At 35.6% G+C, this 26,314-nt stretch overlaps 1 long non-coding RNA gene across 2 annotated transcripts; it reads right to left on the bottom strand.

Moving 5' to 3' along the window:
• Nucleotides 1–2,135: 2,135 nt before the first annotated feature.
• On the bottom strand, nt 2,136–25,179 carry LOC149556291 (uncharacterized). 2 transcript variants are annotated; one of them, XR_016364657.1, is made up of 4 exons: nt 24,168–25,179; nt 10,900–10,983; nt 10,424–10,482; nt 2,136–2,522 (listed from the first exon to the last, which is right to left on the bottom strand). It is a non-coding gene; the product is annotated as an uncharacterized LOC149556291 (long non-coding RNA). The 2 variants fall into 2 exon arrangements; XR_016364658.1 differs by lacking the exon at nt 10,900–10,983.
• Between the last annotated feature and the right edge of the window lie 1,135 nt (nt 25,180–26,314).

The raw sequence follows: 26,314 nt of genomic DNA on the forward strand, positions 1-26,314 counted from the left end.
AGTATAACTAATACAATGAAAGTACATCCAATTAATAACATCCACTGCACATGTCGCAGGGTATGTGAAAATAGACACAATACATCAGAATACATGATAACATATATACATCATCTGAAAAGAAGTCTCTAAGATAAGAAATAAGAATGATAAAGGTACATCTTCTGCAACGAACATCCAACAGCTGGCAATGTGAGGGGAACCCAAATGGTAAGAAGGCACTACCTCCCGACCGCGTGGTTACCTAGTCAGGCTTCCACTCCCACCGTGCAAGGAAGATAATGAATGATCCACATACGGCTAACAAACATAAAACATTCCTAGGCAAGGTACCCCTAATAGCCAAAACTACCTCAAAGGTAACACATACTACTCAAGAAGATAAAATAATCCAAAAGTAAGAACACTCAAACCAATACCAACACCACATAACCAAACATCATACACGAACCAAGTATAAACCAAATACCAAGATCATAAGATAAAAGTCAACGAAAGATAATCATCTTAAGTCAAAAGCCACACGTCAAAAGTACAACATCATGAATCACCAATCATCATCAATGAAAGTAAATAACCATAATAAACACATCCGACAATAGATACACCACCAACAATAAGTACACCACCAGAGATACACAAAATCTACAGAGGAGACTTAGGCTACATACTAGGGAGTGTCATCACATGGCTACTTGAGTTACCCTGGACTAATCTCTAAATAGACCCTGGACCCTCAAGCGTTGAGTTACCCTAGACTGGTTACTCTAAACCCCGGACCCTCAACATCACACATATGGAAACTAGAAAGCCCTCTCAAGAAGACGAGGCACTCATCTCATTCCCATCCTCAGTCTATACAAGCACTCAAGGCATGGGTGGAACAAATATCTCTAACTTATCTTTTTAATGTGTTTTCCCCCCAAACATTTCTCATTACTAGATTATCACTTATTACACAACTTGCATTAGGTTACCTTGGTACTTACCACTTTGGGTCCCGGACCCCTATGCAAGCCACTCCCAAGTCACGTACCTAGACAACCTCTACACACACACAATGCCAAATTTATGAAAGAAAACATCAAGTACAACCCCACACACACGCACACACAAAGCCAGATTTATGAAAACAAACATCAAGTACAACCACACACATAAACTAAATGTCAAAAATGTACGATTGCACAAACCCACATCAACTACACACTTTATAAATTAAATTCTAAAGTTTATTTAAACACAGAGAGTGCACACACACCTAAAAATGGCCACATGCATGATATCAAAGAATATTCAAAACCAAAAACCATGCTTCTATGCATAAATTAAATATCAAACATAATTCACACATAATTTCGAACATACTTCATGCTAAGTTCAACCACACACAAAATGAAACTATTTCAAATGTAATAATATACAAACACACATAAAATGAATTTGTTGAAGTCAAAAAATGCTAAACTACAAATATACTACACATGAAGTCCATTCAAACATTGACAAAGTTAAAGCACATGTGTGACCTGAAATTAATATCAAATTTTGTTCAAACACACACAACACAAAGTGAATGCTAAAAGCTGGTTCAAACTCACAGCACCACAAAAATTTAACCTTCATATACAATTAATGAATGCAATTACACATTTGCATTCATCCACACAAAGTGAAGATTCTTGAATCTTTTTTTATACACAAGTTTAATAGAAAGCACAAATCAAAATTCTCTCATACAGTCCATACATGATTGAAGGAAATGCTTATTTCAAATACATGGCTAGGCATGTGCACCACACACACACACACAATATGTTCCTAATAAACATAGTTTAAATATGAGAACTACAAAGTACAAATACAAAAGGTAAGAATACGAGTGAATTTTTTAAAACATAAGACAAACATGAGAATTTCAAACATGTTGAATTATGAACTCAAATAATTTGTTTGTTTTACATCTAATTTGTTCAAACACACTTCAAATAAATACAAAACAAATTGTTAATGTTTAAATATTGAAATAATTGAACATGAAAGCTCAAAGATATTTCAAACAATATTGTTTCCCTTCACACATATTTTATTCAAGCATACACTTTACATTCATCTGATTTAAAAATTTAAAAAAATGCAATAAAAAATATTTTTTTAAAAATACGTAAACACTACACTGATCATTCTCTCCAGCCTTAGAGGAGGGGGCAAATTCAACCCCTCCCAACTTTTCTAAATTAAACATATATATTCATGTATCCATTTACACATAAGTTGACTAAATTCAACAAATGATACAAAACTAGTTCAACAGTAATATTAAAATCTACTATATTGACTCCAATACCTAATAATTGATAAGCTCTTAACATTACTCTGCAGTCCAAACATCACTCCACGGACATGAGAAAGGTATACTATTTATGAACATTTTAACCAGAATGCTATCTACCTATAGCACACACTGAACGTTTTAACCAGATCTCCGATTTTGCACACTTGATCAAAGTGTGTCTCATTTCCTGAAATCATAGAGAAAGTTTATTGAGTTATGAATTATTATATAAAAATGACTTGCACCTAATTTTATTACAACTACAAATGGGTGTTTGGTAACCTTGCAAACACCAATAAGGTGAAATCTTGTGCTGGGAAAGTGTCATGTCCCCTATTCAAATAATTAAAAATAAATAAACTTTGTTAAGGCAGGCAAGCTCCAAAAAGGTGAAATTTCGGAAAAAGAGTCTAATCTTTGGAAACCAATGGACTAATAAATAAAAATTATTATTAAATTATATTTTATTAACCCCTCTTGGACGTGAGTTAGGGTTATGCCCTCTTTAAAAGGGGTTTGGAGGCATTTTGGGCTCATTCTACATCTTGATTCTTGCTAATTTTCTTGTTGTTCTTCAGAGGCTGCCAAACCTGTGGAGAAGGAGACCCAAGAACGAGAGTTTGCAAGTTTCCAGTAAGCCTAAGGACGGTATTTTGAATCCATTTCATGTGCATGCTCATACAGAGTTTGCCTTTGTGCTGAATAGTGCCGATTTGGATGTTTTCGGGGTTGTTTTTGGTTTGAGTTTGGGTTTTCAGCTGAGTGTTTCATATCAGTTTGGTTTGCTGCTGTATTTCAGACTTTATGATGTTAAAATAGAGCTGAATATATGTATTGGGTCGTGATTAAACTTCTGAGATAGTTTATGAGTGTTTTGTGGTGTTTCCGAGCATTTTTGTGTTAATTTCGAGAGCCCGGTTGAGCATAGTTTTGCCCTACATTTGTGAGTTGTTGTGTAAAGGCTATACAAATCTGGAAATGTCATTTTGTAGGCTATTATGCTGCTGAAATTTTGTAAAAATGTCTATTTTCAGATTTATTAATAATTTGTGAAGTTGTGAAGTTTTTGGCACTAATTTGGACATACCCGATTTGGGTTTTATTGAAAAATTGGCAGATCTTTGTAATATTGGTTGTTTGATTTTAAAAGTTCTGATTTGAGGCTGGAAATATCATTAAAAAATCAGTAAAGGGACATTACAGTGGTATCAGAGCCGTGATCTTGCCAGCCTGAGGGTTTGTAGAAGTTGCATGTCAGTTTTAACAACTACCCAGATCTTGCATGTCAAGTTTTGATAACTACCCAGATCTTGCATGTCATATTTTATGATTGCATGCAACTAAGTGAAAGAGAAAAAAGATATTTGCAGTGAGAAAAGAATAAATAAATTTTGATCAAACCCTCAGTTGAAAGCAAAAGTACAAAATCCAAGGAAGAAAAAGGTATGGCTGATCCAGATGAGATGGCAAAGAAATTCTTCCAAGACATCCAAAATACTCAGAAGCAAACAGTGGATGGTTTGGCAGAAACTAGAGAGGCTTTGCGAATATTGACGGAAAAATTACAAGGAATTGCATCTATTAATGAGAAAGGGAGCACTTCAGAGGAGCCAAAAAATGGGAGATTCACACCATCTAAATCAACCAAATCTATTTTCTTGCCTACAGATGAGCCACCAGTACCAAATCCAGCCATTAATCCAGTGGAAGAGGTTATAGGTAATTTGATTACATTAAGAGCTACTTACAATGGCTTAGATGATGACTTTCATAGTTCAGTTCCTTTTAGAGAATATGTGGATATGATGAACGCTTTGATGCCCAAGAAAGAGAACAGGAGGGAGCATGACACAAGGGGAAGAGAGCTCAAAAATAAAATAAGAAATTTTACAGCACCTACTTTTGATGGAACAAATAAAATTTCAGCTAGAGCATGGCTACAAAAATTACAAACTTTCTTCACACTTAACCCCATGAAAGAGAGTGATGCTATTCAATTTGCAAGTCTACACTTGGAAGATGCAGCCTATGATTGGTGGTATCATGGAATGACTACTAAAGGTCATGATCAGGTAACTACATTTGAAGATTTCAATCAAAGGGTGATAGATAGATTTGACCTCAAGGATGATGAAGAGTACTTTAAAGAATTGTCAAAGTTGAAGCAAACCAAATCAGTTAATGAGTATATAGAAGAATTTCAAAAAGTGGCTGTTATGGTACCTGATATGAGTGAAAAGAGGATCGTTTATCTTTTTCTTGATGGTTTAGAAGATTCTGCTAAGGGTTTGGTTAAGGCTTTCTCACCCTCAACCTTACAGGAAGCTATCAAAAGAAGCTTGCAACTTGAAACTTGCGTGCCTATGAAATCAATCACTAATCAAAAACCCCCAAATCTTTGGCAACATAAGGGAAATTTTCAGAAAAAGACTTTCCCAACACTACCACCAAAAGATGTGACAAATGTGGCAAAAAAGAAGGTAGATGAAGAGACTAGGAGTGAATTACGAATGAAAAAGCTTTGTTTTACTTGTAGAGAACCATGGGTTCCAGGACACAGATGTTTGGAGAAAGGTCAAGTGCACTATATTGAAGTTGCTTCAGAATCTGATTCAGATGAGCATGAGGAATTTCATGATACTAAGGAGGAGGTAGAAGAAGAGAAAGTAAAAGAAATCAGCAAGGATGGCACTTTAGCAGCATTATCAGTAGTCCCAAGATACCATCCCTTTCGAATTCGAGGGGTACTAGCAGGGCAAAGGCTGACTATTCTTCTTGATAGTGGGGCAACTCACAATTTTATTGATGAGGGATTTGTCATGAAAAGAGGGCTTAAAGCAGAAGATTTTGAGGGATTCAATGTTACTGTAGCTGACGGATTCACTATGCCTTGCACACGGGTGGTGAAACAACTCAAGATGACCTTAGGAGATTATGAGTTATGTGATGACTTCTATGCAGTTGGTATTGGGGAGACAAATCTTGTATTGGGTGTTAAATGGTTGCACTCTATCGGAGGCTATTTCATAAACCATCAAACTATGGAGTTTAAATTTCATTCCAATGGGAAAGAAGTCATATTGAGAGGGTTATCGAATGGAGCACCTAAGGCGGTCTCTGCAAAGAGGATGGAGAGGACTTTTCGAAGAGGACAAGTAACATGGGCAGCAGGAGTCATAATCCAACCAACAAGCTCTCCAAAGAATCAAGGTAATTTCCATTTTGAAATTCAAAATATTCTTGATAAGCATAGTATAGTTTTCAATGATTTGCCTCCAGGATTACCACCAGATAAAGGTTTTGAGCATGTTATAGAGTTAGAACAGGGTGCCAAACCAGTTATAACAACCCCATACCGCCATCCAAGAGGTTATAAGGAAGAAATTGAAAAAACTATTAAAGAACTCCTGGACATGGGATTCATAAGGCCTAGCTCTAGTCCATTTGCATCATCTGTGGTACTTGTCAAGAAAAAGGATGGTACAATGAGAATGTGTATAGACTACAGGGCTCTAAACAAGAAGACCATAAAAAATAGGTATCCCATACCACGCATAGATGAACTCATTGATGAGTTACATGGTGTTGTATACTTCTCAAAAATTGACTTAAGATCAGGCTACCATCAAATCCGAATGAGGAGTGAAGATGTGGAAAAGACTGCTTTCAGATGTCACTATGGGCACTTTGAATTTCTTGTTATGCCATTTGGACTCACTAATGCACCTGCAACATTCCAATCTTGTATGAATAAGGTATTCAGTCAGCATCTTCGAAAATTTGTTTTGGTATTTTTTGATGATATCTTGATATACAGTAAAACATGGGAAGAGCATCTAAAGCACATAGACACTGTTTTGGGAATCTTGAAGCAGAAATCCTTCTATGCTAAGCTATCTAAATGTGAGTTTGGTTTGATAGAGATCCTATATTTGGGACATATTATAAGCTCTAAAGGAGTACAGGTTAATCAACAAAAAATCCAGGCAATTTTGGATTGGCCTCCACCCACTAATCTTACACAATTGAGAGGTTTCTTCGGGTTGTGTAGCTACTATAGGAGATTTGCCAAGGGATTTTCTCAGCTTGCTGCCCCTTTGACTGATTTGACAAAGAAAGGAGCTTTTATTTGGATAGAAGAGGCACAAAAAATATTTGATAAGCTTAAAGAGGTAATGAGTTCATGCCCTGTGCTTGCAATTCCAGATTTCTCTTTACCTTTTGTTGTTGAATGTGATGCTTCGGGAGAAGGTATAGGGGCTGTCCTAACTCAAAGGGGACATCCAATAACATTTGAGAGTCGAAAATTAAATCAATCAGAGAAAGGGTACTCCATCTATGATAAGGAAATGTTGGCAATCATACATGCACTTCATAAGTTTAGACAATATTTGGTATGTGGGAGATTCATTGTAAAGACAGACCATAATAGCCTCAGGTTCTTCTTGAACCAAAGGGATTTGAATGATCGTCAACAAAAATGGGTAAGCAAATTGCAAGCTTATGATTTTGATATTGAATACATGAAAGGAAAGAATAATGTGGTTGTTGATGCTCTCTCAAGAAAGCCCACTTTGTGTTCCTTATCATCTATCTCTGCTGATTGGAAAGTCTCCATAATTTTAGAGTATGCTAAAGATTCATTTGCCACCAAGATTTTGGATAAGTTAGTGGATGATAACAGGTACAAGGTTGTTGATGAATTGATTTATTACAAGAATGGGATCTTATTAGTGCCAGGGTCAAAAACTAAAGAGAGGATATTGAGGGCCTTTCATGACACACCTTTGGCTGGTCACCAGGGATACTTCAAGACATACAGGCAAATTTGAGAGCGGTTTTCATGGAAGGGTATGAAGGAGGATGTCCTTAAACACATTAAGGAATGTATGGTATGCCAACAAAGCAAGAGTGAGCAAAATTTTCCTGCAGGGTTGTTGCAGCCACTTCCTATTCCCGAACAAAAATGGGAAAGTATTTCCATGGATTTCATCACTGGGTTGCCCAAGGTTCAAGGTAAGGATTGCATATATATGGTGGTAGATAGACTAACTAAGTATGCACATTTCTTTCCTATCACATCTGATTTCAAGGCATCACAAGTGGCCGAATTGTTCTTCAAGAAAATTTTTAGATTACATGGTTTGCCTAGAAACATTGTTAGTGACCGGGACAGTAGATTCCTCAGCTCTTTTTAGAAGGAGCTCTTTCATTTAGCAGGAACTGAACTCACTCCCAGTACTAGCTATCACCCTCAAATAGATGGACAAACATAGATAGTTAATAAATGGATAGAAGAATATTTGAGGAACTATGTTTCAAATCAACAACATGCTTGGGTGAAATGGTTACACCTAGGGGAGTATTGTTACAATACATCTCATCACATGTCTATTGGTATGCCTCATTTTCGTGCTCTTTATGGTTATGATGCCCTTTCTTTTGTTGATCTAATACTTTCTGATAGCAGAGTACCCGCAGCAAGTGATTTCATCAAGCAAAGCCAAGACATAATAAGGTCCCTCAAGGATAATCTACAACATGCACAAAACCAAAAAAAGATATATGCTGACAGGAAAAGGATTGAAAGATCTTTTGAGGTGGGAGATTTGGTATTTGTTAGGTTGCAGCCATATAAGCAAAGCACCTTGAAGAAAAGTGGGGCAGAGAAACTCAAGCCAAGGTTCTATGGGCCTTATAAAATCATCAAGAAGGTAGGAGAGGTAGCTTATGAATTGGAGCTCCCACCAAACAGCAAAATACATAATATTTTTCATGTATCTTGCTTAAAGAAGGTTCTAGGCCAGCAAACCATAGTATCTACAGAATTACCACCTCTTGATAATGAAGGGAAATTAGTTTTGATACCATAAGAGATTTTGGATACAAGAGAGAAAAGGTTGAGAAATAGGAGCATCATAGAGCACTTGGTCAAATGGAAAGGATTACCACTAGAGGATGCAACTTGGGAAGGAGCACATATTCTTGAGAATTCCAACCTTCATTGCTTGAGGACAAGCAATATTTGGGAGGGGAGGACTTGTCATGTCCCCTATTCAAATAATTGAAAAAAAATAAACTTTGTTAAGGCAGGTAGGCTCCAAAAAGGTGAAATTTCGAAAAAAGGGGCTAATCTTTGGAAACCAATGGACTAATAAATAAAAATTATTATTAAATTATATTTTATTAACCCCTCTTGGACGTGAGTTAGGGTTATGCCCTCTTTAAAAGGGGTTTGGAAGCATTTTGGGCTCATTCTACATCTTGATTCTTGCTAATTTTTTTGTTGTTCTTCAGAGGCTGTCAAACCTGTGGAGAAGGAGACCCAAGAACGGGAGTTTGTAGGTTTCCAATAAAGCTAAGGACGGGAGTTTGAAGTCATTCCATGTGCATGCTCATACAGAGTTTGTCTTTGTGCTGAATAGTGCCGATTTGGGTGTTTTCAGGGTTGTTTTTGGTTTGAGTTTGGGTTTTCAGCTGAGTGTTTCATATCAGTTTGGTTTGCTGTTGTATTTCAGACTTTATGATGTTAAAATAGAGCTGAATATATGTATTGGGTCGTGATTAAACTTCTGAGATAGTTTATGAGTGTTTTGTGGTGTTTCCGGGCATTTTTGTGTTAATTTCGGGAGCCCGGTTGAGCATAGTTTTGCCCTACATTTGTGAGCTGTTGTGTAAAGGCTATACAAATCTGGAAATGTCATTTTGTAGGCTGTTATGCTGCTGAAATTTCTGTAAAAATGTCCATTTTCAGATTTATTAATAATTTGTGAAGTTGTGAAGTTTTTGGCACTAATTTGGACATACCCGATTTGGGTTTTATTGGGAAATTGGCAGATCTTTGTAATATTGGTTGTTTGATTTTAAAAGTTCTGATTTGAGGCTGAAAATATCATAAAAAAATCAGTAAAGAGACATTACAGAAAGCCAAGGGAAATGCAGGTGATCAACAATGGCACAAACGCCGTAGACTGTATAGCACTACTTCTACGAGTCTCATTGAAGGTGGGGATTAACTCTTATAAATAAGACGCAAGAATTGAACATAAGAAACAATAAACATAACCTAGCTATGTGAAAACTATAAACAATGACCTAGCTATATGGAAACTATAAATATTACCCACAAGGAAATGACACTTGAAAGACATCAGATTCTGATTTATGTATACCTACCCAATTGGTTAACTGAAATAACAGAGCGTTTACTACTCCCATTAATTTTGAATTGTAGCTCGCAGCTGGTAAAAATTTGAGGAGCTAAAATACTGATTTGAACAGGAAATTGCTTAAGTGTCTTGTGTAAAGAATAACTAATTCATTGTAGAACAGCTCTATTTAAGACCACATTTTTTGTGAATGCAAAGAAGTTGGTTGGACTAAAAGTAGGGATTGATGAAAAAGTAAAGACTATAATTGTAGGAGATAAAGAGACCATTTAATCTGTAAAAAATAACCATGTTTGGTAGTCGTAGTTTTTCAGGTTACTGCCAAGTGAAACACCAATTTTTTGCTTTGCAGAACATTAGTAGTACCACAGAGGAATCGATTTTTCCATTACTATCCATCATTGGTTCCATACTAATAGACCACAAATGCTTTCACCATATGGAGTACATGTGCCTTTACCATCAGGCCTCCTCAAGAAGTACATAATTTGAAACTTCAGCATGAAGTTATTGAAAATAATCTCATATACATATTCTCAGTGCATTCTGAGTGATTTTAATTTGAAGAACTTGTAAAACATCTTCTTGAATAAGTACACAACTAAGTAGTAAAGAAGAGAGGTATAATCCTTTGCTTCCAATGTCAGATATACTTGAATGGCCTGGCCTTTGATTTCAGGCGGTAAAACTAAATATTAGCAACTAGGGAATGTAGTATACTACTTGTAATGTGCACCAAGCAGACAGAATCTTACAGTTATTTACTTTCTACTTGCATGGTATGTATTCTGAGATAAGTACAAATGTCTTCCTTTTAAATTTTCTTCTCCAATTTTGCAGTAACTTTGAAGAGGTGGTTTAACATGTGATATACAAGAAAACTTATCAAGTTCTTGAGCAAATAGAAAAGGGCACTTACTGTTTATTGGACTTCAGATTATCTTTGTCATTTTCCCATAATCATCCTTATCTTTAATACTGCAACAGTAAAAACAAAAGTATAAGATAAGATAAAAACTTCAGTAAAAAAAAATTAAAGATTGAATTCAAATCAAAATTTCTTGAAAAACATTGTATGCCGTTACACAGATTGCTTGGATATTGAAAAGTGGTAAGTAAAAAATTTGACATAAAACCAATATTGGGGATTTAAGTTTTCTAGTATATATGTACAAAAACAAATTGCAGTATTACAAATTGTAAAGATTGAACACAGGATTTACTAGTAAATGGTAAAAATAATACCAAAAAAGGTTGAGATATCAATACCCACGCTACAAGTTGTGTTGTTCGACCCTAAACAACTACCATCATAATATCACAAAAATCAATTGTATATTCTAAAGTCAAACAAACAAATGACTTGCTTTTGTTCCATTGATATTAAGTTATTACCTTAAATGTCTTCATCTATTTTTATGATGTGCTTTATCACCTCTCTCATATGCACGTTAGAACCAAAAGTCATGATCCCTGCACCTGGTACACAATTGCTAAAATATGTATGTCTTCCATAATGAGAAATCAATCATAAATTTAATGATTGCAATCATTCATAGAACTATCACTCCCGATTTGTCTACACCTTCAACTATACGGTTGGTCACTATTGAACGTACGTTTGTATGATTAAAGAGTCCTAGCTAATGAAAACTTCCTTCACAATAATTGGAGCCTCGTATACGTCAACAAGCCTCAATATGATCCCCATACTATGCATTACATGTGACAGTAGAAGCAATTTGTCTACTACTGTAATTTATAATGGGAATAGGAATATGAAATGGTTTCAAGTTTTTCAATATCCTGGGTAATAAATGACATCCAAACGTAAAAGGGGGCATGAAATTCCAAATAAGCAGAGTGAGTTTTGTTGGAAAAATTGAGCTGAAGAACTGGATTATATAAAACTTCTTTCATCTCAGTATTGTGAATGCACTTGCCATAGCTTGAAATATATAGCAAGGTCTAAAATATTCGAATGCGTGCAAAAGTCTTGTATTCATAATTTTATCATTCAACCTAGCTGTACAATGATTTATTGTAGATATCTCTTATCCAAAATATTACATTTTTCTCCCTCTAAGGATTGTCACTTACTGACCAAAAAAAAAAAAAATTAAAAAAAAAAAAAAAAGACTTCAACTCCTATATTCAAACTCAATGATTTTCTACTTTATCCATCCTGGTTCTCCACCTTGTTTCACATAATCTCCTATATTGGATGCCTTGCCAAGTAACTGGAGTCCTCCAATGAGGCCTATGGCAATTACGCATATAAAAGAGATTTTCCTCTTTCCATTCAATCAGATAAAATGATAAAGAAAATAATTCTGGTTTGGATCTTAAATATTTTTATTTCACAATTTCAACTATAATTCAACAAAAAATTGCCAATTTCTACATTCCAGGTACAGTTCTACTCTATGTTACCCTAGGTTTCCGGGATGGGGGGACGTGGGGACAGGGAAATGGGTTTTCGGGATGGATTTTTTTTTCTCGGAACAGGGGACGGCAGGGGACGGCAGTTGGAACAGCTATATAAAAAGTATAAAATATACAGGGAAATTTTAAATATTCATATAAAAACATGGATAACGCATGCTTATATAAATTATAGAACCTTAACATATAATGTTTGTGTTAAATAATTTAACTTTAGAGTTCACATGAGAGTGGAAATCAAACAAATTATCAAAACTGAAACATTAATTTTATAGGACAGCCAAGGGAAAGGTTTCCAGAAGTTTCCGAGTTTTCAGGACGGGGGGATGTGGGGACGCCGGAAACACATTGCTGGGTAACATAGGTTCTACTGCTGCCAACAATAAGGCATATTCTCCTATGCGTCAAACTATTTAAAATTTGAAACAATTTGCAGTTGTGGGTAATACTTAAAGGCATTTCTTTACAACTTAATCATGCCAAGAATGATTCTATCAACCAATCTATTTTTACATCAAGCTACTTCAAATTCATTGTTGTCATGCCCAAAATTTACTGACAAGAATAACACAACAATTTTTATTTTTTTATTTTTGCTTCCTAAGGAATACCTCAACGTTCAATATAACAATACCAATATCTTTCCAACAATTCTTCATGGACTTATACTTGATGGTGCTATATCCATAACATTACATAAGTATGAGAGGCTATCTCTACATAAGATAGTGATACGTCAAATTTTATAATATAATTAAATACCGGATATATCCTATGATATTCTTTTTCTTGCATACACATACCTACCTAAACAGTATTTTATCATTAATATACTCTAACCAAAATGTTAACTTAGTGATTATGCATTATTGACTAGCTTGCTAAAATTATTTATTAATTATAATAATCTTTTTAAAAATTTAATAACTAATCCAAATGACACTAACATATCACTCTTAAATAATATAATCCTACTTAAGATACACTTACTCACAAATCATCACCGCATAATCTTTTTAAGACATTAATATTGCCCCCCTATACATTAATAAAATTTACACTGAAAAAGACACACTTTGCCCAAATGATTAAATAATTTAAATAAATTAAAAGAACAACTATAACTACCTATCTAAAAACACACTCCCCTTCCAAGGTGACATCAACCAACTTGCCCTAGCGGTCTTACCGAGGTGGGACGACCTTCAATGCTATGGAAGATGCAGGCGCCAAGATGGGAAGGTTTAGTTTGGATCTGCACTTCTTCTTGACCCGAAAGCTCACTAATGATTTACTGGAAAGGAGATATCTTGTGTGGAGACCCTGACACATGATAGGGTGATGGGATGCTGAAAATGCGCCCACATCTCCTCCTCTAGCGAAAATTTTAGACAATAATAATCTATCTTTTCTCAAAACCAAGGCATATTCATAAGGGCAAGACAACTCTAATACCAAGGTGTCATGATGCTGACTTGGGTCATGTTTCAACACACAATTTACTCCTTCCCTCATTCCAAGCGGATTCTAACTTGCAAATCTCGAGTCATTACATCCTGCACTTTTCAAACCAAACTAAAACGGATCTTATCATTTCCCAAGAGATGGCATCTAAGAGGATAGTGGGGTCATCTTTTTGGCAAACATGTTTGACTTCCTTAGCCTCAAAGGATAATAGGTGCCAAACTTAGCCCTTGCAGCATGGTATAAAAGTTATGTTTTATTTTTCTTTCAAGGTAGGTAACGAATTTATGGGGGGTCTATCCTATGTCAGTGGGGACATCCTGCATCACGTGTCTTCCAAGGCTTAGAGATGGGTTGTTGACGCCAGGGTGGTGGTGGGGAACCCCACATCCTCCAAGTCTTATCATAGTTTCACTTTTAAACATTCTCTCATCTGTAGATAATCGCTAGGTAATGAGGGGTAGAGGTAGGGTAGGAGTCATGTGAGTTCCCTTATTTCAAGACCAAATCGCATGTATGAACCTATGCAATCTTAGTTTATAAATTTTATTTTATTAAAATGTCTCTCTTTCCAATACAGGAGTAAGTACGGACAGCTTTGGGCTAAGGGAAAAAAAAAAACATTATAATATATATTCTTTTGAAGATTTGTGCTTTATGGTATGGGGTCGATTTGGACAAGGGAGGAAAATATAACATTTAAAATTTTCTACTTCCCTTCTACTCGTGTGGTCTGATCCTTGCATGGGTCAGTGTGTTAGTTTCTTTTTAAGTACTTATAAATTCGTGACTTGTCTTCACAAGTTTGAGTCACGAAATGTTTATGAACTATATTTTCAAGCAGTTGATGCTAGCCTATTATCTTTTATAACCATTATTATTTTATTGTCTTATCTAAATGAAGAGATGCTAAGGAATATTCTACTGAATATTATATTAGTCTGTAATAGGCAGGGGTTTTATTTTTTTTTCATACTCATACAATTTCTAGAGAAGTAAAATGCACACTTCCAGATTTAACTTATTGTTCACCCATATTTGCATCTTAGTTATTATTATTATTATTATTTGTTTTGACTCTTACTCAAGGTTTGGTGACATGGAAACTAAGCATAGCATTGAGTATTAGTGCTAATACCAATAGATGATTAAGGCATTGAATATAATTCTCCATTGAATTATATCAATATCCATTGTGTTTTATAACTTGAGAGTCAAATCTACTATCTTTTGCATGATCTACCATAAGTGAATGCATCTTACAACTATTATTCAAAATATAATTATGATTGTTTCTAAACATGAAACTCTCTCATATATGACTGAGAAGATAATCAAGTATTCTCATTGAAACTAAGAACATAAAGATAGAGTCTTATAATGCAAATAGTTAGCAGAACCTTCAAATTACTTTCGTTTCTCCCATGAACTCATACCCCACAGTAGTATACACAAAATGGAGATTTTTTTTTATAGCCCAATACAAAACAAAACAAAAGAAACTATACTTTTACAAACACAATATATGATGCCAAAATAATATCTCCTACTAGCTCTTCCATAACTCATGAAGCTTCAACTGATCATTTCTTAACAAGTAAGATACATATACAACATTTTCAATTATTTTCTCTACATATACATTAGATAGTAATGATACAATCCCCTTTCATCACAAAGAGACAACATGAGACCTTTCGAAATCATATGAAACATGATCATTGAAAGACATGAACACTGATCATCATGATCATTGAGAACATGGACAAGCTAGTGAATCCTCCTTCACGATTGGGGGGCACAATATCAAGTTTTCTCATCCAAACATCAATCTGCAAGATCGTCAAGCCATTTCCATTGCTCCCTTGGGCACAAATCTGCAAATGCATCACAAGGAAAACAACAAGGACCATGGGTGCTTTCCACCCAACCATAGGCCTCCAAAGAGACCACCCCCGCGCTAGGGGAACAAGGCTCAAATCGGGTTCCAGACATACATCACAAAATTTTGCATGAAGACACAACACAAAACACAATCAACACCCTCCCATGGCTTGCACAATGATTCACCATTGGAATCATAAAACATTGGGTGAAGGTGGGCTCTTCAAGGAGGAGAAATTCATAAATATCATATTGCCAATACATTTTGCCTCTCAAGGCCACCACAACATAAACAACATATTACCACTGCATTGCCTCTCAACGCCTTCAAAACAACCATCTTCTCCTCATCCACCAAACCTCCTTGTACCTCCCAAACAACAAGATTCATGGCCATGAAGGAGCCCATGCTCCATAATAACAACCTCATCATGAGGTAAAAACTAAATTTTCTTTCTCACCTGCAATGTCAAGCCCAACTTATGCCCTTCACCCAAGGCTTCTCTGCCCTCCCAAGGGTGAGTGAAGCCTTCACACCCATAATCACAATCGACACTCACATTCAAACAAGAACAACAACAAAACAAATGATGAACAACAAAACAAAACCAAGAAAGGATCTCCAAAAGCACAAAACACATTCACTTTCCATTCCAACAAAAACAAAACCAAGAAGGTGAACCAAGAAATTTACAAGAACATCACACATTCTCACATTGTCACAATACATGATCAATGCTCATAATACAACAAGAACACCACACTTTCACACAATACCCAAAAATCCATATCACAAGATTTACAATGCAAATGCATACTCTATTAATGAACTCTCACACTTGCAAATTTGTTTAACCATGCTAAAAGCAAGAATGAGAAAGAAACAAGTTTTGAGACACCAACCTTGGTCCATGCTATGGTAAGGATAGTTGTAGTAGAGCTCCCTTAATCTCCCTCCAAAACCTAACAGTCTCTAAAATTAGAGAGTGGGTAGACACCCCACTAGTTTGGCCAAGACCCTCTAATAAAGCCTTCTCACTAACTTATTTTAGCAAAAACACTAAGCCACTACTTCTTACAAACTTGTCTCCTCCAACTTTTCTATTTTTGACTAAGTGGGAACATGGATATGACAACTCCAAATTCGAATTGATGGAAGAATGCATGGGTAAAGGGGCTCCCTAGGCTATCTAGGCACTCACATGATCAAAAATAGGTCCCTAACATGATGTACTATCATATGGGTAACTTATTTTCACCTAAAAGACACTTAGGGACCATCTAATGACCCCTAAAAACCCTAGCCAAGTCCAAATTCGAATTTCCTTTGATTGAAACTCCTCATGGCATTTTTTTTCTATGTGAGGTTAACTTGGGTACAACATTGGGGTTAGGTTTAGGTTAGGTTACTTCTTGTCAATCCTTGAATGACATGGCATCTCTACATGGACAACACAAGTGTCAAATGACACACACAAAACAACACATTACATTAAAAGTGACTTAACTCCAATAATGCATGAACTAAGCTATTATACACATATAAATTTACATATACAAAATAAAACACATTACAATGAGGTTTGAATCTTTTCCATTGATTCAACCTTGGCTATGTCATGTTTGTAGTAGTTTGAGCCTTAATTCCCCTTTAAACCCATGGTCAAATTCCTGCACACTAAATTCAAGCATCAGTAGTCCAAGAAAATCATGTAAACAATAAGTACCTAAGTGAAATAATCTTTATCTCATTCAACATTAGACTTGCATATATTTCATCATCTCAAATTAACTTTCCCTTTCTTAATCATTTCAAATATAACCTTCAAAATATTAAAATATCAAACTTACATATCACATTCGACATTTGAGTTCCATACTTCATTCTTTTTAATTAAATTACTTTTTCTAATAATTTCCATGTAAAATGCTCAAAATACTATAACATCAAACTTTACTTATCATAACATGGTCAATTTAATATTATGAATAGCTTCATAGTCTATTTTTATCATTGTGACAAGATGTTGAATCCACAACTATTGAATTCCTAGGTATGCGGGTTAGGTCTCAATGCATAACAAAATTTATTTATTTTTTAACTCTAATTTCCACTTAAACATTACATTCTTACATTACAAGCATTTCTACCATTCAATTTCTATTAAAGAAATGCCAATAGCTTAAAACATGAATAGAATCATTAAATGCATCCATTAGGTCATAATATGTAGAAGTAATTGCGGATCATCAAAATGCAGATAACATAACCCTACAGTCTTAGAAGTGTATCAATACATAGGATTAAAAATCACCGTAATACAATTATCTCATTGGTACTATGACGGATTGGGTGAGGCCTCACAATTGTCATACGTGATTCTATATGATCAAGTTGATTATAGATCTCGTCAATAACAATCTATGGAGGTCCTTGAAGTAACTTAAACAAAGGTTATTCATGTAAAAAACTTTTCAGACAAAGAATCAATGGATTTTTGGCATGGAAAGAAACTTTTCCAAGGTACAGAGCATTAGAATATTTTCTCACAAAAGAATGAATCTATAATATAATCCTATTGAAAATTCTGTTATGAGAACTGCACAGCATCTGTTATTTAAAGTTTGTCCCTAAGCTTGATTGTAAAGGACATTTAAACTTCATAATAAAATAGCTACAACAATCAAGGTTCTATATTTACAAATTGGTCTGTTGCCCACAGTAAAAAAAACTCTATAGAAGATTTGATAAAACTAATATATCCTGCCAGAGATTTTCAGATCTAGCACATGCAGTCTTTTCTTTGGCTATATTTTGAACACCCCCAAAATCAAAATAACAATTCAAACCACATAAATTGTGAAAATAAACCACCAAAATTTACTTCTAAATAATTCCTGTGACGTCAACCCCAAATCAAAATGGCAATAAGGTGTGGTGAAACTAAATAATGCCCATGAGATATATATACCCAAACCTTGAATCAAGATGGCTGAACAACGAAAAGCAAAAGTCAACTTGTTAAAAAAAGAATGAAAAGTTAAAAAATCTATGATGAATATTCCCCGACCCAAAGTAACATGGTTTAATAGGTCATAGACAATAATTAAAACTAAAGTAAGGTGTAGGGAATCTGAATAACCCTTGTGATGTATACAGTTGGATTGTATGTTCAGCTAACTGTTACCCAGATAAAATTGTTAGGATAAACCACGGACAGAAATAAAAAATACATGCAAATATAACCAATAACAGAAAAATAATAGAACACACAGAAATGAACACAAGGCACCAAGATTTAACGTGGTTCACCCAATCCCTAGGCTACGTCCACCAAACAGCAAGTTCGATCTTATTACAATCCAGTGATTACAACCTGATTACAATCCGTAATCCCTTACAGCTCAATACCGCCGCAAGAACTAATTTCGTATCACCACACATAAAAAATACCCAACCCTAAGCCCTTTTTATACAAGTATTAAACCGCTTTAGGGTTATAACATGTCGGCCATATGTCGGCCATAATATGTCGGCTACCATGTCGGCTACTTCCCCTCTTCAGCTTCAATTGGTCTTTTAGACTAAATGTGAATAAAAGAACAGCAGAGTCCAGGGTGGTTTGATCCAGTGGGAGCCCCATGCGGTAGTTGTATTGCTACAGGATCAGTCTCTAAGTGGGAGATTGTTGTTTAGTGTGGAGCCTGATCAGTCTCCAAGTGGGAGATTGTTAGATTGTGGTGACTGATCAGGAAAGTACTGTACATACTTCATAAATACTGTACATTTAGTCTAAAAGACCAATTGAAGCTGAAGAGGAGTTCAACTTCTCCCTTTTGACAACTTTTGTCAACATATCTGCTGGATTTTCATTGGTATGTATCTTCTCCAGCTTTAACTGTCCATCCTCCAAAACTGACCGAATGAAATGGTACCGCAACTGTATGTGTTTGGTCTTAGAATGCAGAGCTGAATTCTTAGCAAGATGAATGGCACTCTAACTATCTGTGAACAAATAATTATCTTTCTGAGGATGTCCCAATTCTTCCAAGAAGAACTGAAGCCATATCATCTCTTTGGCTGCCTCTATAGCAGCAACATACTCTGCCTCTGTAGTGGAGAGAGCATTAATCTTATGTAGCCTAGAAACCCAGCTCACGGCTGCCCCACCAACAGTAAAGACATAACCTGTAGTACTCTGCCTGGTATCAATATCCCCAGCCAAATCTGAGTCAACATAGCCCTGTAAATCAGTAGTAGAGCCCCCAAAGTGTAAACACTTATTGGATGTTCCTCTCAAATATCTGAGAATCCACTTGACAGCATTCCAATGCTCAAAATCTGGATGACTCATATACCTGCTAACGACTCCCACTGCATGTGCAATATCTGGCCTAGTGCATACCATAGCATACATCAAACTTCCTACAGCTGAAGCATAGGGTACCTTGGAGATCTTATCCTCCTCTTCCTATGTCTTGGGACACATCTCCTTAGTCAATTTCAAATGACCAGGTAAAGGTGTGCTGACAGCTTTAGCATTCTCCATAGAGAAACGTTGCAACACCTTCTCAACATAATCAGCTTGAGATAGCATCAATGTTCTATTTTTCCTATCTCTGCAAATCTTCATACCAAGGATTTGTTTTGCTGCCCCCAAATCCTTCATAGAAAATGCATGTGCTAACTGGCATTTTAGCCCCTTAATATGATGCATGTTAGACCCAGCTATAAGCATATCATCAACATATAGACATAAAATAATGTAGCTATCATCATCCAACCTCTTAAAATAAACACAGTAATCTGAATGACACCTGTTATATCCATGCTCATGCATAAAACTGTCAAATTTCAGATACCATTGCCGAGGTGCTTGCTTCAGGCCATATAAACTTTTCTTCAATTTGCACACTAAGTTCTCCTTACCTTTGACCTCAAAACCCTGTGGCTGAGCCATATATATTTCTTCATCCAAATCACCATGAAGAAAGGCTGTTTTAACATCCATCTGCTCTAAATGCAAATCTTCAGTAGCCACAAGACTTAAAACAGTACGAATAGAAGTCATTTTAACAACAGAAGAAAATATCTCATCAAAATCAATTCCCTTTTTCTGTGCAAATCCTTTTACAACTAACCTGGCCTTAAATCTTTTCTTACCTCCTTCCTCTTCTTTCAACCTGTAAACCCATTTATTCTGTAAAGCCTTTTTACCTGCAGGCAACTTGCACAAATCTCATGTCTTATTTTTCAGCAAAGAGTCCATTTCATCATTCATTGCAGACTCCCACTGAATCTTAGTATCCACCTGCACAGCTTCATCATAACTTTCAGGTTCACCAGCATCAGTAAGTAAAATAGAATACAAAGAGGGAGAAAACCTTTGTGGAGGTCTAATTGGCCTTGTTGACCGTCTAACATTCACTGGTGTGTGTGGTATTTGTTGTTGCAGTTGTTGCACATCATGAGGAATGGCTGGAACATCAGCTTTTGGAGTATCATCCAGCACTACATAATCATCTTCTTTCTTCTCATGTTGCTGCAACAAATCTTTGTACAACACTTTTTCATTGAATATGACATCCCGGCTTCTTATAATTTTATGATTTTCAAAATCCCAAAGCCTATAGCCAAATTCATTAATGTCATATCCAACAAAGACACATTTCTTTGATTTCGCGTCTAGCTTGGTTCTATTTTCAAAGTCTATATGAGCAAAAGCTTCACAACCGAAGGTCTTGAGAAAAGAATAACTCACCTTCTTACCAGTCCATGCTTCCTCTGGAATACCACAACCCAAAGGAGTAGAGGGACCTCTATTAATCAAATATACTGCAGTATTGATAGCCTCCGCCCACATGTGTAAGGGCAACCCAGCATGCAACCTCATGCTCCTTGCGCGCTCCATTATAGTCCTGTTCATGCGTTCAGCCACTCCATTTTTCTGTGGAGTCCTTGGAACAGTTTTTTGTCTATGAATACCATTAGTGGAGCAATAATCTTCAAATTCATGACTGCAATACTCACCACCATTATCAGATCTGAGACATTTTAATTTCTTACCAGTCTCATTTTCAACCAAGCATTTCCATTTTTTAAAAGTTTGAAATACATCAGATTTCTATCTAAGGAAATAAACCCATACTTTTCTAGTTGCGTCATCAATAAATGTAACATAATAATGAGAGCCACCAAGGGAAGATACCTGAGTCGGTCCCCATACATCTGTATGCACAAGCTCTAATTTCTCCTTTTTGTTTTCCTTCCCTGTCTTTACAAAACTCACTCTCTTTTGTTTTCCATACACACAACTTTCATAGAAATCCATATTCACACATTTTAGACCTGGTAAAACTTTCCTTGAATGAAGTACTTTCATACCTTTCTCACTCATGTGCCCAAGTCTATTGTGCCACAGCGCTGTATCAGAATCTACAGCAGCTATTTGTTCTCCCTGCTCAACTGCAGTAATTGTTCCTGAATATTCATTTTTCTCTGAAACAATCAAAGTAGAAGGAACAATATGACATATACAAAGATATAAGGTGCCTACTTTCACACCTTTTGCTACTACAAGGGAACCTTTTGAAACTTTCCAATTTTTATCATTAAAAGTAATTACACAACCCTCATCATCGAGTTGCCCTACTGAAATTAAATTCCTACTCAGCTTTGGAACATGTCTTACCTCATGTAGTAGCCAATGATTCCCATTCTGCAACTTAATCTTAATTTTTCCCTTTCCAACAATCTGACAGGGTTCATTATCCCCCAAATAAACAAGCCCAAAATCCCCTTGGACATAATCAATGAAATAACCTCTATAAGGTGTAGCATGAAAAGAAGCACCAGAATCTAAAACCCATGAATCATCAACACTCTCTAAAGACAGAAGCAAAGCATCCTCTTCGGATTTATTACTTACCACATTTGCCTCTTTGTCTCCATCTGATTTATCTCCTTCATTTTTCTTTCGAGTCCAACAATCTTTCTTTTTGTGCCCTGGTTTCCCACAGTACCAGCAATCATTTGGTCCTCTCGATTGAGACCTCCTCCCCTTTGACTTTCCTCTTGATTTCCCACGATTTCCAGAGTTACTTCCTCTTTCAGTCGTTCTGCCCCTGCTTTGTGCATTTAAAGCACTTCTTGATGTAGATCCACCTGAGAATTTTCTACGAGTTTCCTCACTTAAAATAACACCGATCACATCATCATATTTTAGGGTACTAGATCCAGGAACAGAATTACTCACCGCCATTACCAAGCCATTCCAGCTTTCAGGCAAAGAACACAAAATCAAGAGAGCCCTAATTTCTTCATCAAAATTGATACCCACAAAAGATAATTGACTAGTAATAGTATTAAACTCATTTAAATGATCTACAACAGATCCACCTTCTGTCATTTTCATATTAAATAAACGCTTCATGAGAAATACCTTATTTGAAGCGGAGGGCTTTTCATACAGTGTCGCTAGGGTTTTCATCAAATCTTCTGTCGTCTTTGCTTTTGTAATATTAAATGCCACCGATGGTGCCAAGCATAACCGAATGCTTCCGAGTGCCTTTCTGTCCAAAAGATCCCATTCAGCCTCTGACATAGTTCCCTGATTCTTGGCTTTTCCTTCCAACGGCTTCCATAAATCCTTCTGATATAAATAGTCTTCCATTTGCATCTTCCATAACTGGAAGTTCTGCCCATTAAACCTATCAACCCTCAGCTTACCATCATCTGCCATTGCTCCCACTCAACCGTGAGACTCCCACTTAACCGTGAGACTTTCCTGCAGAGGATAACTGAGAAACAACTAGGCTCTGATACCACTTGTTAGGATAAACCACAGACAGAAATAAAAAATACATGCAAATATAACCAATAACAGAAAAATAATAGAACACACAGAAATGAACACAAGGCACCAAGATTTAACGTGGTTCACCCAATCCCTGGGCTACGTCCACCAAACAGCAAGTCCGATCTTATTACAATCCAGTGATTACAACTTGATTACAATCCGTAATCCCTTACAGCTCAATACCGCCGCAAGAACTAATTTCGTATCACCACACATAAAAAATACCCAACCCTAAGCCCTTTTTATACAAGTATTAAACCGCTTTAGGGTTATAACATGTCGGCCATATGTCGGCCATAATATGTCGGCTACCATGTCGGCTACTTCCAAAAAAAAAAATTTGCCTCGAACCCCACTATTTATGAAGTATGTACAGTACTTTCCTGATCAGTCACCACAATCTAACAAAAATGTGGACACTTCAAGCCAAAATTCAACTAACTATTATTGACTTGAGTTTTGCAATCCATCAAAATTGACATCCTAGTTGAGATTTGAAAAGACTTTACATATCATATGCAGACATGGAAAGCTAAAGCTAAGTTGTATATGGTAGTGAGAGGTTTAAAATCCAAATTCACACAAAAATCATTTAATTTAAAGTGAATTTAAAACATTCGGTGAAGAAAGATTCATATGGACTTTTGGGTGTGAGAATGATACAGGTTCTGTAGACATGAGATTGTGAGTTATATTTAAATGCAATCTCAAGTCTTAATTTTTCTTAATATTAAATTATAAGACTACAGATTGATCTATATGCACTGTTAGACTGTATAAAGTGACTAATTTCTAATAAATTTAAATACGGTGACCAGATTAACCACTGTATTATACAGTTTTATGGGTAGAAGAATTAATTTGATTAAGGTAAATAAAACATTAGATTTTAGTCTTTTAGATTTTTCAAATTCTAATCTGAGAGCATAATTAAATAAATGAAAGGCTGACAACATAAACATTAATAATCAGTTTAAAATTCAAATCAGTTTAAAATTCAAGTGTGTGTACCTGCTATATTTGTTGGTGCTTGTGTAGTTCTGCTTCCATCCTCCTCCTCCTTGTCGTCACTGCTACCATAAAATTCATCATCCAGAAATAAAGACATTCAAAATAGAAATAAAACTTTTTCAAAACAATCCACACATTAAAAAACAAGAACAGAAAAATATCAAGCATATTAACATAAAAAACACAAACAAAACAGAAAAAGAGGAGGCATGGCCATGCCCAAAAAAATCAATAAAACAACATCGAGAAAAGATAACCAGAAAAGCCATAGAGTGATGAAGAAAAGACCAAAAAAATAAAATGTGATGTAAACAGAACTTTCTAAACATGCCATCAAAAAATTAAGGACATGAAAATTCAGCAATATGATCAGGAGATAAGGTGTCCTCTCTCCACACCAACCCAACTCCGTTATCTAAATCCCTCTCTAAGAAGGCTGCCCTTTGCTTTCCCTTAACAAACCACTCCATCCTCCTTCAATGTCTTTGCTAATGGCTCTAATGAGGCAGGATACGTAAAAATCTTTCCCCAGTTGCATCCCTTTTGAACCCCAAAATCCCTATAAATTCCCCCCTCTCATCCAAAGAGGCAGGGGAGGGGATTCCTCCACACGCATTCTCTTCCCCTTCCACAAACCCCTTCAAACACTTCCTCTCCATTCTGATCAGTGACATGGGTTCTGAATTTAATCAACCAACCATCTCTACAACTTTGAATACAGAGCTCCAAAACTGTTTTGGGCTATTCTCAATCGTGAGACAAACTACTAGGGTTTCCTCAATGCTAAGAAAAACTCTGAAAATGTTCACTGTGTGAATTCGAGGGTGATTTGCGCATATTTATAATAGATGATTTAATGGTACTCTACTTTTTTCCTATCAACGGTACCCTATCTGCTTTTTTACAGCTACGAGAGAGTTTGTTATGTGGTCCTCTTGCCTGCTGGATTTGAACCCTAGACGTCTTGACGATAATCAAATATTCGTTGAATATAATGCTCAATATTGCAGATTTGATTTTGGGTTATCTTTTAAAGTGAACATGCAAACATATTTTTATGGGAAGAATTGACAAGTAAACTAAGTTTAATTTAGAAACATATAATTGTTCATGTATTTAGTTAAACTATTTGTGTATGCTTTTAAGTTTAGGATGTTTTTTTAAGTTTAGCAAGTGTGATGAGAGGAAAATTTGGATTTTTAAATTGAGTTATGATATATTAGTTTAATTAAATAATTAAAAGTATTTAATTAATTCAAAAGAAAGTAAGGTAAATATTTCTTGTAAGTCGTCGATAGCTTTCAATTTCTACATTTTGCCTCTCTTTGAGACAATAGAATTTGATTGTTGTTTCAAAGCAAAATTTAAGTCACATCCTACTCAGTAAGGGATATGGTGTCTCCCGAAAGAATTTAATGAAATTTTTGAAATTTGAGCTTGATTTGTTCACAATGTGATTCTATATGCTTGACTATAAAATCAATGACCATTTATCAAATCTATGGGGTTTAGAAGATAAAACGTACAACAAGCAGTTTAAAAAGGTGCATGGAGAATCCCCCTTAGGTCAAATTTCAAATATAAATACCACTTTTAGGGATTCAAATTCTCATTTTTGTTTGTTTTAGTTTTGATTAATTCAAGAGGAGGCAACACTAGGAGCAAAGTAGTGAACATATGGTTATGGTTGGCATTCTAGAGAGCATGATCATTGAGCTTATCATGTGTAGATCTACATATGACATGTAGATGCAGATCCCTCATTAAGTAGGCCTTTCCTTATTTTTGGTATTTTAATATTTTTAGGTGGATTTAGTGCTCAAAGATGAGTGCAATAGTTGTGCATAATGTTGCAACACAATTGCTATCAAATTATCACAACTACAGGGGAATTAATATAGTCGATTGTATTTCAACATGATTACTAAGTTTGGTGACACATTTTCCTTAAAATGATGAAGTTGCATAAATGTGAAATGCAATTGCAAATTGATTGTAGGTGCATCAACTAGGTGTGCAAAACAATTATTATTGCACATCATTTGCCATATAAGCAATTATTGTTGCACATTAGTTACCATATTAGCATTATAACTAACAAATGACATAGAATATTGACTTTTGGAACAAATTTCATGTGATTTAGT

Source organism: Cupressus sempervirens, chromosome 5 (genome assembly GCF_028749045.1).
Source record: "Cupressus sempervirens isolate cs-2001-9-10 chromosome 5, ASM2874904v1, whole genome shotgun sequence".
Taxonomy (NCBI): Eukaryota; Viridiplantae; Streptophyta; class Pinopsida; order Cupressales; family Cupressaceae; genus Cupressus; species Cupressus sempervirens.